The 11724-nt window shown below is 45.4% G+C and overlaps 1 long non-coding RNA gene across 1 annotated transcript; it reads left to right on the forward strand.

Moving 5' to 3' along the window:
* The first annotated feature begins 205 nt into the window (after positions 1-205).
* Positions 206-4394, forward strand: LOC124675659. The gene is made up of 3 exons (XR_006993375.1): positions 206-343; positions 3874-4021; positions 4114-4394. It is a non-coding gene; the product is annotated as an uncharacterized LOC124675659 (long non-coding RNA).
* The last annotated feature ends 7330 nt before the right edge of the window (positions 4395-11724 follow it).

Raw genomic sequence — 11724 nt, forward strand, 5'->3', positions numbered from 1 at the left:
ACCCCTAAATTTCAGCTAGCTGATTTTACAATTCGTCATCAGTCAGATCTGTGGCCGTTCAATCCTAATCTAGCGTGAATCGCGACTCGCCTGGCGCGTGGTTGTCTATTTCAGACGTCGGGTCGGTTCTTATCTGGTTTTATGTATCGAGACAACAGAACCCGGTTCTGATTTTTATTTGCACTCATTTTTTTTGGCCGTTAATTCGCCCCACTCGTCGTGCCTGTGTCCGGTGTCCACCGAAATAGGAAGAGCTAGGGGAGGGCGGAGAGGCCGCCGCGCAGGGGAGACCACCGGGGAGATCGATGGATCAAGGAGGCGGGTGAAGTTGTCGGGAATGGAGGTACATCACCAGTTTCCCAACAGTTGTCCGTCCTCAATTTCCTGGCGAGTTGTTTTGCTCGGCCATATGGTTGTTTTGTTCATGTGTAGTTTTAGTAAGAGCTTTTGATTGCATACGGGGAGGTTTGATTTCGGGCGTCCAGATCTGTGAGAGCTCAGTGGAATTTGATTATGGCTGTATTCTCTCTTTTGCGGGGTGGGAGGCAAGCGGTGAGAATTTTTGGGGGTGAATGTTTCCCATTTTACGACTGTAAGCAGGGGTCAAATCTAGGTTTGGGGATCACATATTGAGCGGATTTCGCGAAGTTTCGTTGGTGATTTTTGTGTTGTTCTATCAGAATGGAGGGACTCCGATGGGTAAGTCTGTTGCTACTCCTACTTCATTTGATGTCACACTGAATCCATTTAAACTTTCAATACGTGGCTATTCTATCTTGTTGCATCATGAATTAAAGAATCCCTTATTCAAATGACGCTGACCGGTGAGGAAATATGTTCATATATGCTACAAGAATATGCTATCAGTGAGCAAATGTTCCAAAGTTCTGAGAGTGCACTGGATGATTTTGTTTGAATTGTTGATTCAGTATCGTATATATGAAAGGTAAATTTAATCTCCTTAAGGTTTATTCATTGTTCTGATACAATCTTGCATGTATGGGCGGAGGATTTTGTTTTCTCTCATTACTTCATGGATATCCATCACTAGAGTTGGGATGGAGTTCATGTTTCAGTCCTCACCCCACACCTCAGTTTTTTGTGTTTTGTATTGTTGAGTGTTGGGAAGGCCTATGTGAATATAGAGAAGCGGAAAACTATACGTGACAGATAAGGACGGGTTTAATGGTAATTGGTTTGTGATTTAGATAGATGAGTGTAACGGTTTCCGTCACATGGACTATTTGCTTCTTCTAGTTGTTCTATTCTTCAGCTAGTGTAATTTTTTTGGCATGTTCTTTTTGTCTGAATATGTTGAGATGTATTGCCGCTGTCCTCAAGTATTTCCATGAGGATCATGCAAATGCCCTCGGAGATGTATTTGAACGACCATCAGATGCTGAGGAACAAGGCGATGTAGTCCACCGATCCCTCGTGGAAGCCTGTCGGGTACACCTTGAGGCGGTAGCCTATGATGTCGACGAGGAGCGAGTCGAAGTTGAGGGTCGTGCCGACAGGCATCCGCGCCCACTTAGATTACTGGAGCACCATGAAGAGGCACGTTTTCGACTTCTATTTCTCTTCATTCATCTTTATTTTCTTCTCTTTCTTTAGTCATCTTACATGTCTCTTTTTTTTTATTCAGTCTCCTTAGTTCTTTTATTCAGTCTCACATCAGTATCCATTTATGCTTTCCTTCATTCATTATTATTTAGATTCATTCTTCAGTTCTTATATGCTCATTCTTCTTCATCAACTATATTATTTCTTCAATCCTTATTTATGTCCAGTCCTTATTTATCTGTGTCCTTTCTCTTATTTCCTCATTATACTCAGTTTCTTTTGTCTCTCGGTCTTGTAGCTCTTATTTGTTCAGTCTTATCAATGTGTCATTCCAGTAGCTCAGTTTTCAATATATCTCTTATTTCTTCAATTTATCTCAGTCTCCGTCTAATTTTCCCATTCAGATCTCTCTCACTAAAGTTTTTTTAATTTTCATTATCTCTTTCTCTCAGCCTTCATTTTTCAATCTCATTCTTTGAGTTTTATTATTTAGTTTTCACATCTCATTCTGCTTCTTCCGTTCTTATTATGCTCAGCATCTTAGTCTTGTACCTCAGTCTCTTTTTTCATTTCTTATGCTTACTTTCAGTGAGTATTCTCTTTCTCGGTCTCTTATTTGCTCATTCTGATTTTCTTCACTTTTCATTACTCTTAGTTTTCCACTCAATCTTAATTAGCTTAATCTTGCACTTCACTTCGGTTAATCAGTCTCTCATTCTAGCAGCTCAGTTGCTCAGTTTATGTCATTTTTTTTTAGTTTATTTCAGTCTCAGTCTTCATACTGGCTTCATTTTTTCATCAGGGTATCATCCCATTGTCCAAGTAAGTCATATATTTTTGACACAGACGTTGTTATTCTTCAGTTTAAAGGTTTGTTTTTGCATTCTTTCTTATCTTTCAAGTTTTATTTTCTCGGTCACTTAGTTCAATTTTCAATTTTTTATCCTGCTTCTTTCCTTATTTATGTTCATTCCATATTTTGTCCACGCCCTTTCATAATTCTGTTTAGTATTAGTGTCATTCTTCAGTTTCAAGGTTTTTCTCGGTCTCTTTCTTATCTAGGAGTCCTATCTCTCTTAAATCTTCATTGTCTTTCTTCTTAGTCCAGTTTCATTGTCAGTGTTTAGTTTCTATTACGTAGAGCATTTCTTGTTCCATTCTTATCCTATTTTCTAAGTTTATCTTGTTACCTCTTGGTCTCTTTCTTTTCAGTTTCTTGTTCAATTCTTACCATATTTTCTTGAGTTTATCTTAGTCATTTACTAATTGGAAGTATAAGATTAGACTTCTGCATTTTGTTCTATCAATCATGCAAAGATGGCTAGAGGATGTTTCTGTGACCTTATTGCAATGTTCTGTATAGACTAATGTATAATCAGTGCTCTCTTTGAGGTGGTATGTGATGCTTAAGATGCCACAACACACATTTTTTTGGTGGAAGTTTGTGAGTTGTGATAGTCAGATTGGTCTATTAAATTAACGTTGTGAGATACCATGTTGCCCTGTCATAACAGTAAGGGATATTTATTTACAAAATTAATGCAGCATCCTACATTAAATGATATAACAACTATTGCAGTTTAGTATGTTTGTTGATGTAATGTGCGTTGAAGAATGTAAGTTGCAAAAGGCAAGTTATGTTTCTTGTTGGAAACAAAGGCAACCTCGAGTTTTCTCACGGTGATCTGTTGTTTTTAGATGTGTGTTCGGGTTCCTATCTCTGCTTTGCACAACCGCTTACATGGCATAACTCTAGATCAGTTAAAGCATCTTGCGCCTGTTAAGCATGTTTTTATCGCAGGGCTAAGCAGCGCTAATTGCAGTGTTGCAGTACATGGCTCTGTTTTTTTAGTGCTGAAGAAGCTGGGACATATCAGTCATGACAGTTACGCCGCACTACCCAGTTACTCTGTTTTTCTTAGTTACTCTCAGGGCTAAGCATCAAATTGCAGAGTTCTGGTCTCTTAGTCACCTAAGGCTAATTATGGCCTCTAATTCTATCAGTTTTATCGGTGTTCTCAGTTTAATATTTATTTTCTTAGTCCTCCTGTACTGCAATTTATAGTTTGCCAGTTATTTCTTCAGTCTTCTCTCTTTCTTGTAGGTGTAAATAGGTTTGTTCTTGTAAGTGATCTTAGAATCCAGTGTAGATTTAGAACATGGCTACATGCCCCTTCTTCATTAGTTAACCTACTTCGATTTTTTTTTGTACATGTCAGAGCTAAGATGACTGGGCTAGGGGTTTTCCTACTCTGAAGGCTGGGATTTTTTTTTCTATATGTGCTAATACCATCGACCATTTCTGTGCAGATCAAGACAAATGAGATAGGCTACATGATCAAGACAGATGCAGAGAAGAGGTAGTGGAAATGAGAAGGGTGTGAGATGGCATGTCTATGCAAAGGGTGTATGAGATCCAAAAGTTTGCCCATCTTCTACTGCCTTCATTTTGATTTAGGTTTCCTCCTTCCCCTCCATCGTGCATCCCTTGTTTATGTAGATCTTTCTCTCTTTTCGTTCTGACCATCGTCTCATTTTTCTGTGAGGTAGCCGTCCACCGCTAGGATTCAACCATTCAGACATCTTTATGTGAAGGGGAAGAAGAAAGAACATTGACGTAGTTATAGAACAAGCTAAGAAATATAAGGCCAGACTTTTCTTTTTGTGTGTAAAGGCCCATAAGTAGCCTGATGTACTAGCAATAACTGGCCAGTTTAGTCCCTTTTTCATTACCAGGGAACAACCTGAATGAATTGGGTGCTGGGATTATTTTGCGGTTAAAAACCAGGGAAAAAACCGGACTCAATGGTAATGAACAGACTGATTTTTTATAACGGTCAAACTGACTGGGAGTGAATATTGAAGCGAGCGGATTAATGGGTCAATGAATACTACTAAAGTCAAAATCTGACTTATGCCCAATTGCAATTTCAGCTAGCTGAGGTTTAGACAGTCCCTTTATCTTTGACACAAATTGTCCCATTTACCAACTTTCCATCCGAAATACCCCATTTGGTAGAAGTTTTACCAATTTCCATCCCTCTTGAAAATTAATAGCATGCCACATAAGCCACTTCCCTAGATTTTTCCTCAATCTGGATGGCGGTGGTGGCTACAGCCTCGGGTGTTCAAGCGACGACGACGGCCGTAGCAACCTCCGGTGGTCAAGCAATGATGGCGGCGGGTGCTTAAGCGACAGGTGGTGTCCTCAGAGGCGGTGGCAAAGTTTAAGCGGCGGCGGGTGACAAGGGATTAACTTGTCAATATCTACGGATTGTAGACTAGGGTTTAGTTGGAAGTAGAGAGCAAATAGATATCGAGGGTTTCAGCCGGAAAGTACTGGACTATAAGAAAAACAGCGTTATGTTGACAATGAAATCGATCCTCTCTTCGTCCCTCGACTCCCCCTTATATAGAAGGCGGAGCCGAGGGTTTCGTGATACACAAGTTACAGAGTTCGGGAGACAATCTGAGTCCGTCCCGTAATAATTACAAGTCAATATTCCTAAATACAATTCTATCTTTCCAAACTCTCTCCTAACTGGGCTTCCGGGCTTCATAATCTTTGAGTCATGGGCCTTCAGTAAAACCCGGGTACCATCTTCGGCAGGCTCATTGGGGATGCCTATGTCAGTAGCCCCTGAGATTTTGCTTGAATCGAAGAATCAGGAAAAATCTCCAACTTTATAATTATCATACAACTTCTTCGAGTTAACACATATTTTTAATAAATTAATCATATATTGCACAGGGATAACGGTAATTGGGGCTAGTTCATCTGACGGATCAGGTACTAGTTAACTGCTCTTGCGGCAATCCACCAAAACCTACTTCAAGATCACGTCCCCGGACATGATCTCAGGATACTGGTGTAATTCGACATGCGCCGCTTAAGATCTTACCAGATGTCGAATTCCAGTCATGTTTTACCGGGTACCTAACGCGTCCGTTAGGATTTTTCTTCGCATCTGTTGACACGGAAAAAAGTAGCGAAACACCGTCAGAGGCGATGCTACGCCGCACAGCATAGATCCTGGGGACTTACCTTCGCAAAGTATTGCGGCATTCAGAGACTAATTTGCGACTGAGGCACTCTGAGAATACATTGTCGAGTAATTTTTTGGCTGCTGGAATAGCACATTTATTCGAGTCATCGGATGACTTATATATTTTTATCTTGACCTCCCGATGGGAGTATATGAAGAGTTATTTGTATAACTTGAAATATGCTCATCACACTCTTTATAGTTTCATCGGGCACGCGAACAGCGTTCCCGATGGGAGTAGCCCCCGAGGCTACAGCCAAGTGCTTGTACTTGGTTGTAGGCTCACCATTTTAACATCTTTTGTCGTTATATTGTCGTCTTTTCGAGTTCTTCTATCTTTTTCGGGTGCGCGACCAGCGCTCCCGATATGAATAAATGCTTGTATTTGATCATAGGCTCCCATTTTTTCTTTTATTGTGCTACCCAAAATTCTCCTGTCGATACTCTTGGAAAACTCTTTAAAAAGTAGCCCCCGGGCATTTGAACAAAAACTTGTATTTGATCAAAAGCTCTCGAAATTATCATCACTTCCTCATTGTCACCAATCTTCATAACACCGCAGTCGAGATTTTCTTTTGTTAAAGTGACATCAATGCTGACGATAGCCACGACCCCTGTATCGAGAAGACGTGAATTTTGTCCTTTCACTGACCTGTGGACCCAAAATTTGCGGCATTTTGACACGTTACGCAAGTGGGGGCACACGTCCTCCGCTTTTTCTGGCACGCGCGCTGTAGCGCCTGTCAAGTTCCTTCACAATGAAAATACATTTTTACCCCTTGAGCCACGTGTAACGCATCAAGTCCATTCTCATACCATCCAACGGTGCAGCGTTTCGGCGAGCGTGCTACAAGTACTCATCTTCTTCCTCCTTCAATCCCCTTCGCCGTGCCGCGCTCATATCCTCTGTCAAAATCTCCACTGCAACCACAAGAACTCCAGCACTCACGCACTACTCTACTTCCTCCGGCGCCATTGTTGATGCCACCACGCTCAAAACTCACAAGGCACAACACGCCTGAAGCGGATATGGCGGCACAAGATCTGGGAGCCTCGGAGTGGGAGAGATCCAAAATCTCAAACCAAGATATCAACCTGATGAAGAAGATCGGCCTCATGAAGAAGAAGGACGCAGTGCGCTTCCCCAGCGAAGAGAGCTACCCGTCGCCCCCTATGGAATATCGGGTTAGCTTCATTGACCACCTCATTCGCGGCCTCTCTGCCCCTATCCACGATTTTCTTCGTGGATTGCTTTTCGTGTATGGGTTGCAACTTCATCAGCTCACTCCCAACTCCATCCTCCACGTTTCTATTTTCATCACCCTTTGCGAGTGCTTCCTCGGAACCCAACCTAATTGGGATCTGTGGAAGCGCATTTTCTGCCTCCGCCGCAATGGCTCCCACAACATAACCTACAACATAGGTGGTGTTGTTATTTGCGTTCGCCCTGATGTCGAATATTTCGACGTCAAATTCCCCGACTCCGTCCAAGGATGGCGCAGAAGATGGTTATACATTCGCGAGGAGTGTCCCGACTCGCTAGAATACAACATCGCCCCCTTTGACGGTAGTGCAAAAATTCTTCGTCGCCGATCCTAGGATGCAGAGGCCAACGAAGAAGAAAAAACGGCGACAGAAGCGCTGATGGCACGTATCCACGAGCTCCGGAATACCCGCGGCAAGGAGTTGTCGGGTATTCAAGTTACGGCGTATTTCCTTAGGATCAGGGTGCAACCTCTACAGGCTCGCAAGAACCCTCTCTGGATGTATGATGGCGATAAAGACGCAGATCGCCTCTCCAAGGACCTTTCAGTAAAGGACCTGGAAAAGCTCGTCCGAAAGATCTCATCGCTGAGAAAAAAGGACGCCATTCCAACCTCGTGTCGCATGGAGCCGTATAGCGGCGCCAACGCCCTCCCCAAGGTAAACTATCTTTGTCCTTCCGAATTTTTAACATTTGTAGACTATTATTTTGCTGACTTCCCTGGTGTAACTTATTGTCGACATATCTTTTCACCTTGTAGAAACATCAAGTTTTATCTTCTCTTCCTCCCCTTCCTGAAGGCGGGGAAGTCGAGGAACGAACCGTCGTCACCAACGATAACCAGGGCACTTCTCGCCCTGATAGTGAAGTTGCGAGTTCTCACAAATCCGCGGCTTCCTCTGAAAGAGAAGCTGAATCTGAGGCCTCCGAGTCTACGCATTCTCTCCCTTCTGCTGCTTCTCCGACGAACAAGAGGAAAAGGGATGAGGTCGCAGACTCCGGCACCTCCAAAGCGGGTAAATCCCCTATCCAGGAGACTTCACCCGAAGAGGAGGGGAAAGCCTTCAACCCTTACGATGATGCCCTCGTTAGCTCGTAAGCCTCTGTCGCCCTTTTTTGCACCCGATATTTTACCTGTTAAGCGTTTCTTATACTTTTTCTTGATGCACAGTGGCGACGAGGAAGAAGATCCTCCTGTTAACGTGACTGCTCTAACGAGCACGTCTCGTACTTTAGTTCTTTCCGAGACTCGCCCTATTACGGACGAAACCTCGCCTCCTCAACAGGACATAGGACATCCGACTCCTGTCGGGTGCCCCCGTGCCCCGTCACCGAAGAGAGCGAGGATTGAGTTGGGCAAAGAGTCGAGTCTCTTGACCGGTAGTTCGGCGACTCCTCCTATGGATGATGTAAGGGCTCTGATCATTCTCTTTTTGCTGTCGAACCTTTTCCTTATGTTGATCTTGTAATCCGTGTTACTTTTCAGCCTTTGATGAAAGAATTTATTCGTCTTGGTACCCAATTTATCGGGTACCGTGATTATGCTGATAAGCTGAAAGGTATTCCTCTCTTGCCTCTTTTCATCAAGTAGATTTTCCTCTGCTATTTTGTCATAACATTGTCATCCTTTATTTTGCTAGAGGCCCTTTCTGAGGCTAAAAAGCGCACCGATGACCTTGCCCTCAAGCTGGAGCAAAGCGAAAAAGCTCGCGAAAAGGCTGAGTTAGACGCTGCCGCTGTCAAGGCTCTTCGAAAAAGACTCCATGACGCGGAAAATGCCTTGAGCGAGAACACGACCCGACAAACTGCTCGCGAGGAAGAGATCATCGCCCGCTTGGAGTCGCAAAATCGGTGCTTCATTAGTAAGTGCCCTAACCACTTTGATTCTTCGTGAACCTTTGCTTTTCCGTGCACATGTTGACAACCCGAAATTTGTTTCAGCAGGGAGGATGCACCAGGATTTTGAACTCGAAAAGCCCGAAGATGATTGTCTTCTTGACGCTCTTTCTCTCCTTGAGATTCATGGAGATGAAGTGCGCCAGAGCATCTCTGATGCTAAGTCGGCGTTTTCTCGGCTTTTTCCCTACTTCTTCGCGAAGAAAGAGCAGCCCGACACCTTTGCTGCCCTGACCAAGTACTTCATTCCTGAAGAAGATCTTGGGCTGGGCCTCCGGCAAGAGGGCTTGAAGATTGGTGTTGAAGGCACCATCGCTTTGGTTGCCGAAAGCCAACAAAGTGTCGACTGGGCGAAGGTTGGTGATGTGAAGAAGATGGAGACGAAGAGGTGGCAATCCTTGATTAAGGCTGCCAAGCCGAACTCGAAGAAGATCCTCTCCTTCCTCGGATGCAAACCAACTCCTTCCCCTAGTTCTACAAAGCCGGAGGTCAAGTAGACCGGCATGTCCCTGCTTTTGCTTTGTTTTTCCTCTTTTGTTGTTGTCGCCGTTGACGTGGGCATTACCCTTCGGGTAACCAACATTGCCTTACCCTATACAATCTAACTGGAGGCCCATGAAGGTATTCGATGGCAAAGTGGGCCACTTGGATGTCGCAGCAGAAGATTCCTTGGCGGGCAAGACAAGGAAGGAGCCGAACAAGGAAAGTTTAGAGCTAGGACTATTGTAAACCTAGTCGTACTCGGTTAGACCTCTTGAGACCTGGCCACCTATATAAAGGCCAGGAGAGGGGCTGCCGAGGGACACGATCAATCTTAGCAATCATAGCCACCAAAAGTCTAGAGCTAGGTCGCCGCAGCACTTAGCCTCTCGACGAGATCTCGGCCGAACCCTTCGGCACCCCATTGTAACCCATTATTCTCATAATCAAGATCAGACAGGCAGGACGTAAGGGTTTTACCTCATCGAGGGCCCCGAACCTGGGTAAATCGCTCTCCCTGCTTGTCTGTGAACCGATGTCTCGTATCAGCTTACAGGATTCCATCAACCCTAAGCCCCAATCGGAGGGCATTGCCGAGGAGTACCCTCGACAATTGGCACCGTCTGTGGGAAGCCTGTCAGCACAAGATCGGTCATCGGCAGTACCAGTCACGTCTGCAGCTTTCTTACTTGAGTCACCAACGCCATCAGATCCAAGAGATTCAACCCGCTGCGGATCCTTCAAGTTCGTGCCACACTCCGAAGCGCCGCACTTGAGCCCTGCAGAGTCGTACGACGGTATGAATACCACTTTCGGAGGTGTCCACTTCATCATCGACTCCGGGGGTTTCCTTCGTCTCCCTAGGTCAAGCGCATCTAGCCCTAGGACCTCAGTTTCGGAAGGTATTACTCCAGCCACAACCTTGGAAGTCCCACCCAGGAACATGCAAGAAGGCAGCCGAAGAAGGAAAAGACGAAGGGACTCACGCCGCGAAGAGGAAGAACGAATAGCAGCTCACCCTTATCAGCTCGAACGAGGATGCCAGGACACGCAATCGATCAAGGGCCGCACTCGTTCACCGTACCTATCGGCTACGGAGCAGCTCGAAGCACCATGTTATCTTCACTCCTACATCGACCCGAAGGATGGTCGAGAGAAATCCAGCCACTTGTTAAGGAACTGCCGACATTTTCTGGAGATTTGGCAGTTCTGCGACGACCTTAGAGTCGAGGCCATGTCAAGAGTTCGCAACATGGAGAGAAGGGTAGGATCCTACGGTTATCCGCCAGAACCGTACATACCGGAGCCATACGTACCGGCAGGAGGAGACAAGCGTGTACCAACCGAGGTGTTCCCGGAACCATGTGGGCAGGTCAACATGATCCATAAAACCATCTTTTCAAAGAGAGAAATCAAGAAATTCTCACGAGAAGTGAAGTATGCGGAAGTCGCTATGGTTGATACACCTGAATTCATCGACTGGTCAGATCAGAGCATCTCCTTCAGCAGGGCAGACCACCCGAAAGCCGTTCCTAGGCCAGGCCACGCAGCCCTTGTCCTTGAGGTGCAGATCGGAGGGTACAATATGAGCAAAGTGTTCATGGATGGAGGAAGTGGTTTGAACCTGTTATTCGCCAACACGATGAAAAAGCAATGGGTTTAACAGTCGACATGCTAAGAGAGTCCGACACAGGATTCCATGGCATTATACCGACTCGACCTGCTTACTCACTTGGTAAAACATCACTGGACGTAGTTTTTGGCACGCCTGGCAACTTCAGGAAGGAAAAAATCGAGTTTGAAGTAGTTGACTGGGAGTCTCAGTACCACGCCATCCTCGGCAGACCCGCGTTTGCCAAATTTATGGCCATACCTCATTATACGTACCTAAAACTGAAGATGCCTGGCAACAATGGGACACCAATAACCGTTCATGGAAGCTTTACCCGTTCAGACAACTGCGACAGAGATTTCCAGAAAATCGCCTCGAAGTTTGGAGCCAAGGAAGAACTCAACGCTGTCGACGCAGTCACGGATCACACGCAGCCACCAGCCTACAATCGAAACGTAAGGTCCGACGAGTTTGACGCTACAAAAGAAGCAAAGAAGCTGCAGGTGCACCCTACTGACCCAAAGAAGACGGTCAATATGTCGGCAGACCTTACTGACGCATAGGAAGGCGCGCTCATCGAGTTCCTCCGTGAGCGCTGGGAGATATTTGCATGGGAACCATCCGACATGCCAGGTATCCCCAGGGAACTCGCTGAGCACGCCCTTAATGTTGACCCGACAGCCAAACCAGTACAACAGTCGATGCGCCGATTTTCCGAGCCGAAGAGAAGAGCAATTGGCGAAGAAGTTAGTCGACTCCGTAAAGCAGGATTCATTCGGGAGCTCAAGGAAGCCGAGTAGTGTCGGGGGGAAGACCCCGGGTAGGGCAATGGACGCGGAGCAGCCGGCTAGAGGTTGGCCGGC

The sequence above is a fragment of the Lolium rigidum genome, chromosome 7 (assembly GCF_022539505.1).
Source record: "Lolium rigidum isolate FL_2022 chromosome 7, APGP_CSIRO_Lrig_0.1, whole genome shotgun sequence".
Lineage (NCBI taxonomy): Eukaryota > Viridiplantae > Streptophyta > Magnoliopsida > Poales > Poaceae > Lolium > Lolium rigidum.